Here is a 15,197-nt window from a genome sequence, read left to right as displayed (position 1 = left end):
TGATTAATGAAAGACAGCATTGTCTTTTAAAGCCTTTTAAGTTTGTTTATCTCAGGTGAGACTCTGGTCAAATTCAATTTTGATATACATTCTAGGCTCAAGTACTGCATCTTCTGTCCTTGTAAGCAGGAATATCTGGTGGCACTTCTTATCTGTGGTATACTATGTTATTCTTGTGTTGTGTTGCTATAACTATAGATTTCAGAGCATGTCTAGTCTCAAAAAAGGCAGAGTGAGAAGCAGGTGCTTGCCAAAACCTGCAAAGAAAATAAGAACAGTTTCTGTGAAAACAGCTCTCGTAAAATCCTACTATTATCAAAAGAGATAATAAAGATTTGTCCCAGATTCTTCCTCTTTGCCAGAGACAGGGATGTATACTTCCCATATTGCTCTTCAGTTCTCACTGTCATGGGTGTGTCTTCACTGACCATATTGTCTAACATAATCATGAGTGAGATGACAAAAATCTAAGGTAGGTGATGAAAATCTTTCCTGCGGTTTGTCATTCTCTGATGTGCTGGTTTGAAGTCTAAGTGAATTGTTATGAAAAAAGATGAAACTATTTTTTCCTTCTTTGTTCGATTTCTTCATTTGAGATGGTCATCTAAAATCCATTGACTTCATTGGGTGTCTTTTACCTTTTTCATCAGGCTGTTAAACTATTCCTTTGTTCTAGCTAAAATAAGTGTCATTGATTAATCCAGTTAAATACCTCCTGTACTCTATATTAACCTGATATTTACTCCAGTCTGACGATGCTATTCATGTGCTTTGTGAGAGAAAATGGAAAACACCAACTTTCAGGTAGTTCTATTTTTACTTTCCTTGCTATATGTTACTTATTTACACACTGTATCACCATCATCCCTGCATATTTTTTTTTTAAGGGAAAGGAAAATCTGGCATGAGAAGTTTGGAAGATACTTCTCTAAATATCTATTTTAACTTCAAATTAGGAAGTTTAGAAAGAAATCAGGGAAAAAAAAAAAAGGATACAGCTTTCTAAACAGAATACATGTTCAAACTGTATTTGCTAAAGTGCTGCAAAGATTTTTTTTTCTGTAGGTTTCTTGGCAATTAAGAACAATTCACAATTGCTGCATGACCTAGTATCTCTGAAAGTCAACACTGATTAAACCATTACTGAGAAATAAGATACCCCTTTCTGAAGGATTCTCTAATTTTGTCTGCTTTAAAATTGTGTAAGTAAACCATACTTCAACAGAATATGGATAAGAATCACTGTTTTTCCCGTAAAGTGCTTATTTTGCACTTTGATGTGTATTTCATATAATAATAAATATACCATGGCATATTTCATTGCCTGTGGCTTAAACTAACTTAAACCAACAGTTTTACAGCTATATACAAAGGCAGAAACCTGCTGCAGTTAGAACAGTGCATGGAATAACAGTGCAAAGTACTAATAAAAAACATCTTATTCATTGCCATGCTTCCCAAATATATAATACCCATGTGTGTGTGTGTGTGTGTGTGTAATGTAGTGTGGGTTTGTATTTATATATGCACTTCTTTTTCAAAGAAAGAATGAAGACACTGGGATATGCTCCCATAAGCATGCAAGAGTCTTCACCATTCTATGTAGCCCAATGCTGCAATCAGAATCAGTTCATTTCCTGGAGTAATCCATCATTTTGATTTACAAGTGCTGCTACTGTCTGTATTGTGCTAATAGGAAGCTCATGGCATCTGTCGTTGCACTTGAAAGCAAGCCAGGAGCAAAAAACCCACATGATTACTAGATGGTGTACAATCAGTGCATAGAGAGGACGGGGGGTTAGGCAAAGACACTGGACAATTTCTGAATCTTACTCAACAAGCTAGAATGGCATGATTCTTTTTTTTTTTTTTTTTTTTTTTTTTTCCCTCCATAAAAAGAATCTCTCATCTGGATGAGACTATAAAATTCCTTAATGTTCAGATTGATTACAAAGTACTGCATGTTCTTGATTGAATCACAAAACCAACAGTAGAACTGGTTGTTTACTTTTTTTCCCACTGCTGTGTCTTCTTTCTGCATGGGCTTAGCTAACACTGCTGTAGCTAGCTCTAGCCTCTTCACTAATCACTGTGAAGATGGATGAGATATGCTGTATAGACTTCTCCTTTGAATTCAAATCTACCCTACTTCCTAATAGTTTAATGAATGGAGGATTTTATTTCTGAAATGAATAAATCATTTTTGCCATCCCAAAGGCAAATCTTTTTCAAAGATTTTGAAATTTGAGAATTTGATTTCTTTTTTCTTTCTTCTTTTGCTCCTCATGTGGAAATTTTTCTTTTTAAATTCAAGATCATAGATTCCTATTCATATAAAAATACTGAATTTTACTTTTGTCTGTTGTCAATTCTCTACCTTGACCTCCATACAAGCCTTTAACTCTTAGGTTGGAATTTCTTGGTTTTTCAGTCTCTCTAGAAAAGCCTTGCAAAGACCACTGTGCATAATGCAAAAGTAGCATTTTACTGGACTTTCTCATTGCTCTTGTTATGAGAGCAGAGGCTTCAAAGAACAGTGAATGAAATGAATGCATCTTTAAAAGTCTGTCCTTTCAAAACTGGACCTCATGCAGTATGACCCTTCAGTAAATAAATGGTAGGATTAAAATATGCTTGATTCTTCTTTTTGTAATCTGTAAATATATAGTCTGTGTTTAAAGAAAAGTCAGAAATGTTTGTACCTTTGTCAGTATCCTATTTTTTGTGTTTCATGTATAGACCGGCACACTTTGGATCTGAATTTTTAGATGACTACTGGTGTCAGCATCTGATTTTGGTGGCTTGAGCTTAAGTGATGTGTGTTGAGTGATCTTTGAGTCTTTTGATCTAACTCAATCATTTTAAATGTCAGTTCTTCTAGAAGGCTGTTAAAGGGAATGGTACTAAGAAGATCTGATGGGTTGTTAGAATTTATGATCTCCTACTGTTCCTACAAGCAGTAATGAACTACTCAGGGTTACTCCTAAGGATTTGCCATTCCCAGGTTGTATTGTTTGGTGCTTGCCCTCCCCTCCCTTCCTCTCCACATACCTTTTGGTGATCATCAAGAAATGATGCAAAGAGGCATCTGGCAGTCCAAGTTGCAAAAACACTGGGTTTAATGTGACTGATACGGAGATTCCTTAATAATGTATGTCATGGTTTTGTTGCAGTCTGTAACAAAAACTTAATCAATTTCATATAGTTAACAACTTGCTTAATCTAGATTCTCTTTTGGGGGAAATTCATTTGTACAGTCCCATGATAAGGAAACATCTTGTTCTGCAGAGATTTGTATGCTCAATATATCTGCAACTTCTATAGCAACAGGACAGAAACTTGAGGTGATGAGCTCTTTTCAATTTCAACCAGAAATTACTCATTACTCATTGAAGTTACAGGTGTTTTGTTCTGTAGCAAAACCTATGCTTTTAATTTCTGTCTAACATCGTGGGAATATTTGATCCTTTATGATGTAAACTTGTAAATCTGAAGACAGCAAAGTTTCTGGAAAGTAGTTGTTTGCCCTGTACATAGTTGCCTATCTTGTTAGCTCAACTTGAGAATGCTGGGACCAGTTAATTTTATGATAGGAACCTGTTAAAGCATATGTATGTTCACTCTGTAATATTTGAAAAAAACAGCTAGAAACAGTAAAATTAAATCCAAGTGCAGAAACTCAGCAAGCAGTTCATTACATTTTGGGAAAAACTCTTGGTAAACTTCCAAAGGCCAAGATCTTTCAATAAGATCACTTTGCAGCTATCTAATTCAGTTGTCCAACTAAACTGAGAAATTTCAAACTGCAAATAAAGAATGAAATGAAAGCATTGGGACTTTTCTTTTTTTTTTAGTTCATATTTAAATAATGTACATGCTTTTCATGCAATCATATTGATTCTTTTCATTTAAAAAAAAACAACAACAATCATTTCAGTTTCCTTTTCTATGAAAACTTTTGGATTTAAAATCTTTATTTTTTCCCATGAAAAAATGTGTGAAGGTAATCTTTCATCTGTCAGTTGCTGTCTGACATCTGTCAGTTGGTCCTTAATAATTTTGGCAGGACAATGTATTGAAGCAGTTTAGTTAATGTTAAGATACAAGGCATGTATATAGGAAGATATAACTCCAGCTGGATTCAATGGTGTAAGAAAATTAAGCATCTTACCTGTGAGCTCCCTCCTCAAATACTGCACATAAAAGAAAAACTTGGAATTGTCTGGGAGTTTTGAAACTATTCCTGAAGCTCTGGCTGTCTGAAAATTATCAAAAGATTGCAAGTAACAGTCTTAGGCAAGGATGGGTATTATAAAAAGGAATCATCAATTGCTAATGGGATCTAGCACACTGGAATAATTATTGCAGGCTTGATTAATTAATCTTCATTTCATTCATGAACTAGGAAGAACTTCAAAAACAAACTTGAGCAACTGCTGCTTGTGATTTAGTTTGATTTGCTAAGAGAGGGACAGTTGCTTTTGGATGAGAAACCTCCTTTTTAGACGTGTTTATTTTTAGGATCCTGAGGGTTAGATGTGAATGTGACTTGTACTCTATTTTTTTTTTTTTTTTTTTTTTTTTCAGAATAAACACTTATGTGACAAAAATTAGAAAATTACATTGTCTTGTCATGACAATGTAATTGTAGTTTCATATTTCATATCATGTTGCAATACTTCACCAAGTATTGCAAAAGGTATAACCATCTGGATCCCTGTACCTATCTGCTTGGATCACAATAAATAAAGTAACTGTATTCTTTTTCTTTTTTTTTTCTTTTTTTTTTTTTTTTTTAAATTTATTATACCTGCCTGTTGACAAATTGCACCTTGTTAAGCAATATGTGGAATCTACAAAGCCTCAAAAGTGTTTGAAATCAGCTTGCTTGCTTTACCACTTGGATTTTGATTGAAGAAGCTGGCATTACTGTAGTTCTCTTAGGGTCAGAACATTTAAAAAGTAATGATCTATGCTGTCTATTGCCAATCTCTTGGATGTTTGTGTCTACTACCTAGCAGCTCAAACCAACCTGCTCTACCTTGCGTGCCGTCTACAGTCCGTGTTCTGTTGCTAAAGGATAACATTTGAAGAACACGATTTGAGAAGCTAATGTGTGGTTGGTGTTTAATGAACTTGAAAATTCTGCTTGCTGAAAGTTTTCTCTTACAAGATTCGTAGATATACTTAGCAAACAGGATATTTGCTTTACAGAAGAAAAAAATTACACTTAAATTACTTAAAATATTTTAGATAGATGTTTTCTTACGGGATTTGGGTATTTAAGACCATATTTTTTAAAACTGTGTAGGAGCAGCCTGATGTATTTCCATAGGCGTCTGTGAAAGCTCCAAACAAAAGTCCAGATTTCTGACTTAAGTGTAATTCTAATGGCATAAAAAAAATAAAAATGGTGTGTCGTCCTTCAATGCATGATTTGGGCTTTGAGGGAGAAATTGGGGGATGGTTTGGTAAAACTTCAAATATTTCCCATAATAGGCATTCACAGAATAGCATAAGAATAAGAGACATGTAATATAATAAATCTTGTTTTCTGGAAAAAATAAAAAATAAAAATAAAAAAATATATATATGTTGTTTCAAGACCATAGAGTTTAAACTTTTTTTTTTTTTTTTTTTTTAATTTGATGCACCAAGGGGCATGTGATAACAGGAGAATCCATAAATAATGCTAAGGCCCTAGGCAGCCTGCCAGTCTGACAGCATATTTTATAAACAACCATAAATAACACTCACTGCAGCATATCTGAGACAATTATACCATGCCATCAGCACCATTGTTGTGATTTACTGGGATCTTTGAAGAAAAGAAATACTTACCTGTCATGCCAAACTGCAAAGCTCTAATATGGTTGATTTTTTTTAATTATTTTTTTTTTTCTCAGGGTTCGTTATGTTTGTATGCTCTTGTTATATGTTACTTTCCACTTGTTCTGTGTTTCAAAATACAGTCAGGAGTGAACCTAGACATTTTGAGTTTTTGGATAAAAATGGCTGACTGGCTGGAATATAGAGTATATGAGCAAATCCCGTAGTATTGCTAAATACAAATGCTCTTATGAAAAGAACCTCACTGTTTTTAATCTGGCTCTTCTGATGAAAAATCATCTTGTTCTTGAAGTACTTCAAGGAGCAGCATCAAAATGATACAAGATTAGAAAGACAGTAAGAAACTGGCCAGGCCTGAGGGCAGAAGTATTCCCCCCAAAAAAGGGTGCACTACTATGAGGCCTAGATGCGTTTTCACAGGGAAGTGGTATGGTACACTTAGCAGCACAGCACATTGCCTGTAGCTTCTGCAGCAACAGATTTCAAACAGCTCCTTTAGCAAAAGGGTGGCCCAGGGAAAGATCTCTAATAAAGGATGGATTAGTTGGACAAGCACAAAAATTTCTATTGGAAATTAATAGAGATTAGAGCAAAGTCTTGAACCTTATTATTTTTTAACCATAGTTGAAATGTGATTCAACAGATAGTATTCATGCTCTCATATTTTCTATTGTTATGGACATGTAGGATTGATTTTATTGGGGCATGCCTGCTTTGCTGTCTGTGGGAAGCTTGTGCAGGTATATCTCAACTACTTTGAAGCAAGGTAGTGTAGGTGCTAGAACCACATATCTTTCATAGCCTAGGCCAGCATTTTGGCTCAGTGTGTGCTGAAGATCTTGAGGCTATTCAGTCTCTGGTTTTGTTGCTTTTCTGTTTGTTTTTAATTAAAATTGTCTCTCATGCCTAATACAGAGTAAGACTAAGCCTTGGAAATTTATTTCAGAGGTCAGAACTCTTAACCGACTTGCTTAGTAACCATCCTACAGCAATTAACAAGAGAAAGCTTGACCTTATAGCCTGACTAGAACATATAATAAACAGTTTGGTCTACTTCCATTTCTACAGACTGACATAGTCTCTGAACGATACTTTGAAAAGCTCCTTGATGTCATCCATCATTCAAAATGTGTATTTTTCAGACAAAGTAAACAGTATTCTGTAGTTCACAAACTTGTGAAGAAGGGTTTTGGGGAATTTAAGTTTTTTTTTAATCTAATGACCCTGTCTAAGAAGAAGTTATTCTTCTGAAATAACAAAAGGAAGAGTATTATTTAGCCAGTCAGCAGCATGCAAAGCTTAGCAGAATTTCATTATTTTTATGGTCTATTTGGCTATGTTACTTATAAACACTTTTGACAAAACAAGATGATCTTCTGTCTTGAAGGAAGTATATGTCAGTCAGAAGCATAATTACTTAAAATAATTCAAATAGTTATTCTACTCCATTTGGAGTAGAAGCAATAAAGCAAGTAAAGTTTCATAAAAGGTATTCTGTGTGAAATATATGGAGGGCTACTGTAAACCAGATCGTACAAAAGTGCCTGTGTTTTCTCAAGTTAAGCATTGTTGTGAATGCAAAACAATTATTTCACTTTATAAACTATTTTTTTTTTTTTTATTGCAAATTTCAATTTACTTGACCATTTCTGGAACACGTTGGTTTCTTTATGATTGTTTATTTTGCATACATCTTAGATTTGTCCAGTTCTGATAAAATATTTTAAGTATAAGTCGATTAGAATAAAGTGCTGACAAAACACTACTTGAGGAATGGTGGTGCTGAAATTAATTTGGCCAGTGAAATGGGACAGATTTACACACCTTGATAAAGAGGAATCCTAGATGATTACTAAGGTTTGCTTTGGGCTTACTCTTCTGCTTTCAACTTATTACAAAAACAAACCAATCAGTTCATCTGATAAATAAAAGTATTGATTGAAGTATTGTTTCTTTACAAAACAGAACAATGCAAGTTGACAAATGCATTAAAAAAAAAAAAAGATTTATGAGAGATTGTACCTTGTTGTTTTTTGTTTTTTGTTTTTTTGTTTTTTTCCATTTTTGCATGTTGCTGTGTGCACTTGTGAATGTATGCTTCCAATTGTGCAAGATATTCCCATAGGATTTTTTCCAGTGTACTCAATTTTTTAATCTTTTATGAGATTCTCCCAGCAGATGGCTTCTGGACTGTGTATGTTCATTGTAATTTCTATGAACACAAACTTAATCACTCATCTCTGAAACAAATCCAGATTTCCATACCAGTTTGTATTGAAGCATCTAATTTAAGGTGGACTTTGACAATGCTTTTACTTCCCAAGTGCCTCTTTGTCTGCTGAAGTCCAAGAGCTGACCTTTTACTGAAATAAAATCCCATCTAGGTGTAACTCAGCTGAAAATTAGTTTTCAGAGGTAACCAAAGAGTCTTGCAACCCCCACTGGATTCACTGCTATATCTGGGTAAACTAATTCAGATTGAATAGGTACAGATTCAGTAGGTAGAAAAGAAAAAAAAAAAAAAAAAAGATTTAGTTGACAGTTGTAATTCCCTGTAGAATTTGTGTCCGAATCTGAAACCTGTACTGATAAAAGTTATTTAATACTTCTTAAAATATATTATAAATCATGTTATAATAATATAAATACAATATTTTTAAATAAAACATATTATAATAAAGTAATTTATGTAATAAAATATAACAGGAAACCTTGGAAGAAATATTTCTCATAGGTACAAAAAGGAAACTTTTAAGTCCTCCTAATATCTTTTTTAAAAATTATTTTCCCTGATTATGACATATGATTCAGGGAAAAATTAATCTAAAAACAATCTCTTTGTTATACTGATGTGAATGATATTCTAGTGAAAATTATGTGTTAAGGTATGGTGTTGCCTAGAAAAGCGTCAGAACTGCCTGTGGGAAATGCAGATCATTGAAGAAATGTATAGGTGGTGGGTTTGGTTTTATTTTTTTGATAGATGAATTTCATATAAGAGAGGAAATATGAAAAGGGGAAAAATCAAAAAGGAGAATCAAATGTCTTTATATAGAACTGTCTGTTATTCTGACTCAGGTGTTTTTTCAAAATTAGTGTTTCTTGGCTGATGTTTAAATAGGGGATAAAAAAATAAAAGGCTGTAATTCCAAATCAATACCAGTTAATAACAATGCCTGGAAACTAGTAATTGCTTGCATTCCATAATAGGACTTATAAAAATTAATACGACACTGACTTTTGTTGTGTCATAACTGCTTGCAGCAATCACCAAACCTCTGCTCTGGCTGTGGGAAAAAATATCATACAAGCATAGGTCTGTAAATGGCACAGCACAAACACTATATTTGGAGACAAACCTAGATCCTAGAACAGTGCAGCTATATTAGAATGGGTATTTTGGCATGTTGATGCATGTGTGTTGTGACTGACAGCAGCTCAGCTAAACCTTTTTTTTTTTTTTTTTTTTTTTCTTGTCCATCATGTGATGTAGACATGCATCAGAGCTAGGTTTTTGATCGTAGCTTGTTTTGTAATTATTTCGACTCAGCTCATTGACTTTGGATCACAGGAGCATTTACATTTCTAGAACAACCTAGACTCTAAAACATGAATCCTGAATTGGCTGTGCTGGTCCAGAATTTTACATATACTTGATTCAGAGATTTGCTACCTGATTTTTGCCTTCATTTGAACAAGTTCAGACTATCTTAACATCTGCTGAGAATCTGGCTCACTAGAATGAATAAAATGAAGAAGTTGAATTCAGTAGTTTTTTGAATATGAGGAAAGAAAAATGCTATCCTAAAAAATGTTCAGGGAAACTTATCAACCTATAGTTATTTTTTATTGACAACAGGGAAGTTTAATACTGAAAATATTTCTAACTCCAGATAGCCAGTCAATCACTTATTAATTGAAGGCAGATAAAACTCCTATAAAGACAATATATTATCACCCTGGGATGTTAGCATTACGAAATTTACTTTGTCAGAAACCTGACTGAAACTTTGGTTCAGAAGCACCTCTAATCATACTTTGCCTGGTGATAATATACAGATAAGTGGCAATTGTTTTTGCTTGTTTCAGCTATAATGTTTAAAATTTAACAGAATATTATTGTTTCAAAGATCAGAATAATACTAAATATGCTACAGTATCAAGATAATTTTTATGTGATTTTAGGTGCAATGTAGGTTCTTAGAAATACTTAAATGTAGTATGTTGACATGTTACTAATCATGTACTAATGATTAAGCAGAAGATAAAGTTCTGGTTCATAAAAGTTAATAAAATTTCATAAGCATGTGCTTTACTGGCAATATTACTAAAGCCAATAAACTCTGTTGGTAAAATGAGGTAAATTTAATTTAAGCATACAGTTTTCCTTATGCGCGCAAACTCCAAATTTAACATGTTTTAAAGTCCTTTTAAATTTTATTGCTGTTAATATTTCAGAAGTTGAAGTATAAGCATCAAATTTTATTAATTTACCCTTGTTGATAAAACCTGAATGTATTCATGTTACGGTAGGTATGCAATAATTGCATATGCTAGTAGCAGTTTTTCCTTAATAATACTCATTTTTTGCATATGAAAGAATCAATAGACATCTTTGTTCAACATATTTTGTTCACTACAGATATTTTCCATATTCAAAACTGAATGTAGAATTGTTAAAATATTTTTATTTCAACCCAAGAAATAGGATATGAAAAACATTTATTTATTTATTTATTTATTAATTATACTTGTGTAAGTCTAAATGCTTACTCGAATAGCAAATTAATGGTATTTGCAGAATCATATATCAGGTGAATCTTTTAAAGTGTATTTCTGCTTTTGATCTACTTTTCTTTTGCTTGTCAGAATAATAGCATGAAAATTTTGCAAGAGTAACATATGTAAGTTGTTAGTTAAGTGCATCACACTTTGTTCATTTTATTTTAGTGACTTAAACAGGATCATGACAAACAAAGTAGGAAAGGAGTTCTATACTCATACCCAGAGCATCATGAGTCATATTTCTTTTTGTATTTTTACTACAGTAGTACCAATGGATCCTATTTCTCAGAGAAATCTTGCTGAGAGAGTGAGGCTGCCAAGGTGTGGTATGAGAATACGGGAGAGAATGACTGAAATATACTCAAATTAAAAAAATGCTACTTTTTTTTTTTTTAATTAATTCTACATATATTTAGGTGACTGCAGTTGTACAGCATGCATTGCTTTTGGTCCCTTTTCAGTTTAGCTTACAGAAAAGCACCTTCAAAGTGCAGTGCACGAGGGGAGTATGTAGAAGTGGGTGAATGAGGATAGAAGGTGTTTCCAGGTTTTTTTTTTATTTCATAGAATCATAGAATATCCTGAGTTGGAAGGGGCCCATAAGGATCATCAAGTCCAACTCCTGGCACCTCACAGGTCTACCCAAAAGTTTAGACCATGTGACTAAGTGCACAGTCCAATTTCGTTTGTTTGTTTCTCACTGCTCTAGCTTCTGAGTAGCAGGCAATAAATTTCATTTATCTCTCTATGCTGAGTCTCATTTGCCTGTGACTATAATTATTGAGTGATCTCCTTGTCCTTATCTCAACCCTTGAGCCCTTTTCATTGTATTTTCTCCCCCTTTCCCTTTGAGGAGGGGGAGTGAAAGCGTGGTTGTGGTGGAGCTAGGCTGCCCAGCTGGGTAAAACATAACACATGTCCATCCCCTCTAACTTCTTACAAGTTCAAATTTTTAGAGGGACCAATAACACTTGAAGGTTTAAAATCCATCTACTGTTCTCTAGAGGAGTTAAAACCTGCATTGGTTTGGCCTTGGTATTTGGAGAAGCCTCTGGGGAAACTCTCTCTCATCACCTTTAGTATATATATTTTTTTCTTTCTTTCTTAATTTGGGCAGGCTTTTACGTAAAGTTATGAGAATCCAAGATTGATGCAGGAAATACCTAGAAAGAGAAGATGCAGACAATTGAGTTTGTAAGGGTGAAGTTGAAGGGTTCAAAATAGCAACAGGAGTAAAGCAAGGCATGATCACAGCCCTTTCTAAAGCACCCTCCTATCGAGGGGCTGAGCCTCACGGTGGATGCTTTGACCCAGATGACAATAACTTCTCAGAAGAGTATAAAGATACAAGCCCTTATGATCCTGTTAATAAAACATTAGGAGCTTTTAAAGCAAAACCTTTAATGCTCATTGCTACTCGGGTCACTATCAAAATAAAATGTGGAGGAGTAGATCAAGGAGAAAGATGTCGAAATGTGCAGCCAAAAGTGTTGCAGTGTCTGAACACACAGGATCTCACGCATACTGACATTAACTACTTAGTTAAAGCACATGTAGATCAGGTAGCTGTACCAGCCATGCCTTTATTAGAACTAGCAGAATGAGTCCAATAAGCAGGGATAATTCTGAGAAATGAGCGGAAATAGTATCAGAAAGAAAGGGGAAAAAAGTGGTTTTTAAATAGATCAATATGTACTGCTCTCACAATGTAAGTAACTCTATCCTTGTCCTGATAGGACTAACTTTGAAACTCAGAAATTAATCCTGTAAAATGTTCTGCACCCTTAGCAGTAACACTGTGGTTTGCAACAGCTGCAGGAATTTTTCTATTAACTTCACAACCTGTAGTAGTTTCTACTAGTAGAAATAGTATTTTTGTTGATTGTGAAAATTGCATTGGCTGTAAAAATCAATCACTTGCCAGGTGAGGTAAGGGCCATACATGTTGATAAAGAAATGTGAGCCACATGTAGATCTCTGCAGGTTGTCATGAGGCAAGACAAGACAGGTAAAAGTGAGCATGCTGGGAAGATAGTGTTGCCCATTTCCAATCCAAGGTCCTTGAGTATAGTAGATTTTGCAATATCTTTGTTGCACTCCTAAGTAATATTCTGTGGTTTATTGAATATTAAAAAGGAACTTATCAGCACAGCTTTTCTGCCATTGTTAGTGGACGGCTTTGCATTGCCCAGGCAGAGCAAAGCCCTGGGAACTGTCTGGGCTGGCGAGGGCCTGAGCTGTTTGGGGCCGGTTTCTGTGTGTCCAGCAGCATCGTGCTGATGGCCTCCCTGTCTGTAGCTTCAGCTCTGCAAGCGCCATGCCTTGGAAAAGGCTGGCAGCCCCTGGGTTCTTGGTGCATCACACCCAGGGGGTTGATGCATGCCAGTCCTCAGCTCAGTAAAAAGGAAGCAGAAAGAGTAAAATACAAAAAGACAAACCTAAATTGTAGCCAAGACTTGTCTTCACAGGGAAGGGATCTCCTATCCTTCCCTGCCCTTTCATGTCCTCTTTAGGCAGTTCTGCAGAAGCTCTAGTTCTAAGAGTCCAGTATCGTAGATACCCCTTGATGTAATTCTTTCATTTTTCATTCTTCTTTAAATACTGGCTTAAATTTACAGGAAACACTAGCAGCCTAGACTAGCAGGGTGAACATACTTACCTTGCATGTTTGGAAGGGGAAAGGTTCTGTTAGCACAGCAGAGAGTAACACAAGTCATTCTTTAGCCTGTGTGTACATTAAAAACTTTCCCTAGGTCTTGAAATTGAGTGTTTTGCCATTCTGGCTTACGGGGGATTAACTTTAAGTAACTACTTAGATATACAATTCCCAGATGAGTTAAATATGCACATAGGGGTTCTTAGAGCTTACAGAATGCTCTTAACAGAAGTGCCTGAGACTTTAATGACATGCAAGGTACACATTATACATTTAATTGCTGTTCTGCGCTACTGTGGACAGACACTTCTGTATAGTTTCTGGCTAATCTTGTTAAGAACTGGCCATATTTACCCCTTGGTGTCCTTCCTCGGGTAGCTGTTCTATCTCTTCCCTGAACATGCCATTCCTTAAAAGAAATATGTTGCATACAACTTTTAACCATTTAAAAGGTGATGGTGACAGCTGACAGTGGAAATGCACTACTTTTCATTGAGCATCAAAATTTAGACTCAAAAGAAAACTAAGTGATTCACAAGGTCAAAGCAAGAATTGATTTACTGTTTGAAGAATACATGGATGTTTTTGGATCTGTGCTATTAGGGGAATCAAGTCTAATAATTGTTGTGCTGCTAAATGGATTTGTGTTCAAATAGGACAAAGACTGTAGTCATATTTATGAAAAATTAAATTTCATGGTGTTATTTAAAAACACGTGCTTAAAAATTAGTCTTTTCCAAGTAGGTGTGTTTTTCTAATTTACCTTGTAATTTGGTACCTCTCTGGCTGGCAGGTGTTGTTCTGGAAAGTTCTGTCATAGTGTTGACTTGGAGTGATAAGATTAAATTGAGAGTTTCATTTCAGTCTCCCTTCATAAACTTCATTATTATGTAAGAGTTTTCTTCCAACTCTCTCCTCTCCTCTCTATTTTTCTTTAGGACGCACACTTCAGAGCCCTGCGAGCACTAAGAGGCCTTAATAGCCATGATGGTCCCACCTGGGCACTCCCCGCTCCCTCTGCCTCTCGGCCAGCAGCTGTGTTTGCACCCAGCACCTGCCTGAGGTGTGCCAGACACGCAATGCTCTTCAGCTCAGCCAGGCCTGGGGCCGGACCAGCACTCACTGCACCGTAGCCCAAGCCTGACCTGCAGGTTGAATTCCTGTCTTGGCATTGGACCTGCCTTATCACCGTGGTATTGCCTCCTGCACTGGGCTCATGGCCAGGGCTGGCCACTGCCTCTGGCCTTGCTGTGCTGAGGGAGTGGGTGGCCCTCGCCATGCCCAAGGTCAGTCAGCTATTTGTGCCCAGACCCGTGGCACCACCTGCTGCTCTCTAACTGCAAAGGTACAAATTGTTACAAATCATGGAGTTAGTCAGAATGTGGGATAGGAGAGAGGTTGGTTTGTTAACAGATTTGCTCAGCTGCAGTTTAAATACTAGCGGCTATGTTAAATTTAAGTATATTGCCAGGTAGCTATGAATTTGTCAGACGGAAGCATATTTTTACTCCTGGGCTTGTGATTGTGTGATAAATATGCTAAACAAGACCCTGGCACATAGAAAATGTTTTCTAGAGGATTAATTAATGTAAAGATATCATTCTTAGCAGAAGAGAAAGCTGGGCTTATAGCTTCAGGAATCAGTGTTAGCAGAGGAATACGTTACCTGTTTGCAGACCTGCAAGGCATATCGACCATTAGGTCAAGAGTGCCCAACTTCATTCACCCTCCCTGCCCAGAACCAAACACCTTAATTACAGGAACCTTCCTGAAATTCATGTCATCCTGGAATTTGCTGTAAGGTAGTATGAATTTACAGCATCCTAAAACTGGGCTCTTTTTCTAGGAGAAAAATGTTTTTCAAAGGAGTGAATCACAATTAATGAACAACCATATGACAGTTATT

At 35.6% G+C, this 15,197-nt stretch overlaps 1 long non-coding RNA gene across 2 annotated transcripts in view; it reads left to right on the top strand.

The window, feature by feature from the left end:
- The window catches only part of LOC119717642 (uncharacterized), a 550,393-nt gene that overhangs the window by 162,850 nt on the left and 372,346 nt on the right, over nt 1-15,197 (top strand). For both annotated transcript variants that reach the window (XR_011811091.1, XR_005267607.2), the window contains exon 4: nt 14,230-14,636. This is a non-coding gene — a long non-coding RNA (uncharacterized lncRNA). The remainder of the gene's footprint in view (nt 1-14,229; nt 14,637-15,197) is intronic.

The sequence above is a fragment of the Anas platyrhynchos genome, chromosome 8, assembly GCF_047663525.1.
Source record: "Anas platyrhynchos isolate ZD024472 breed Pekin duck chromosome 8, IASCAAS_PekinDuck_T2T, whole genome shotgun sequence".
Classification (NCBI taxonomy): Eukaryota; Metazoa; Chordata; class Aves; order Anseriformes; family Anatidae; genus Anas; species Anas platyrhynchos.
The sequence above is the reverse complement of the archived record's forward strand: the minus strand, read 5'-3'. Positions and strand labels throughout refer to the sequence as shown.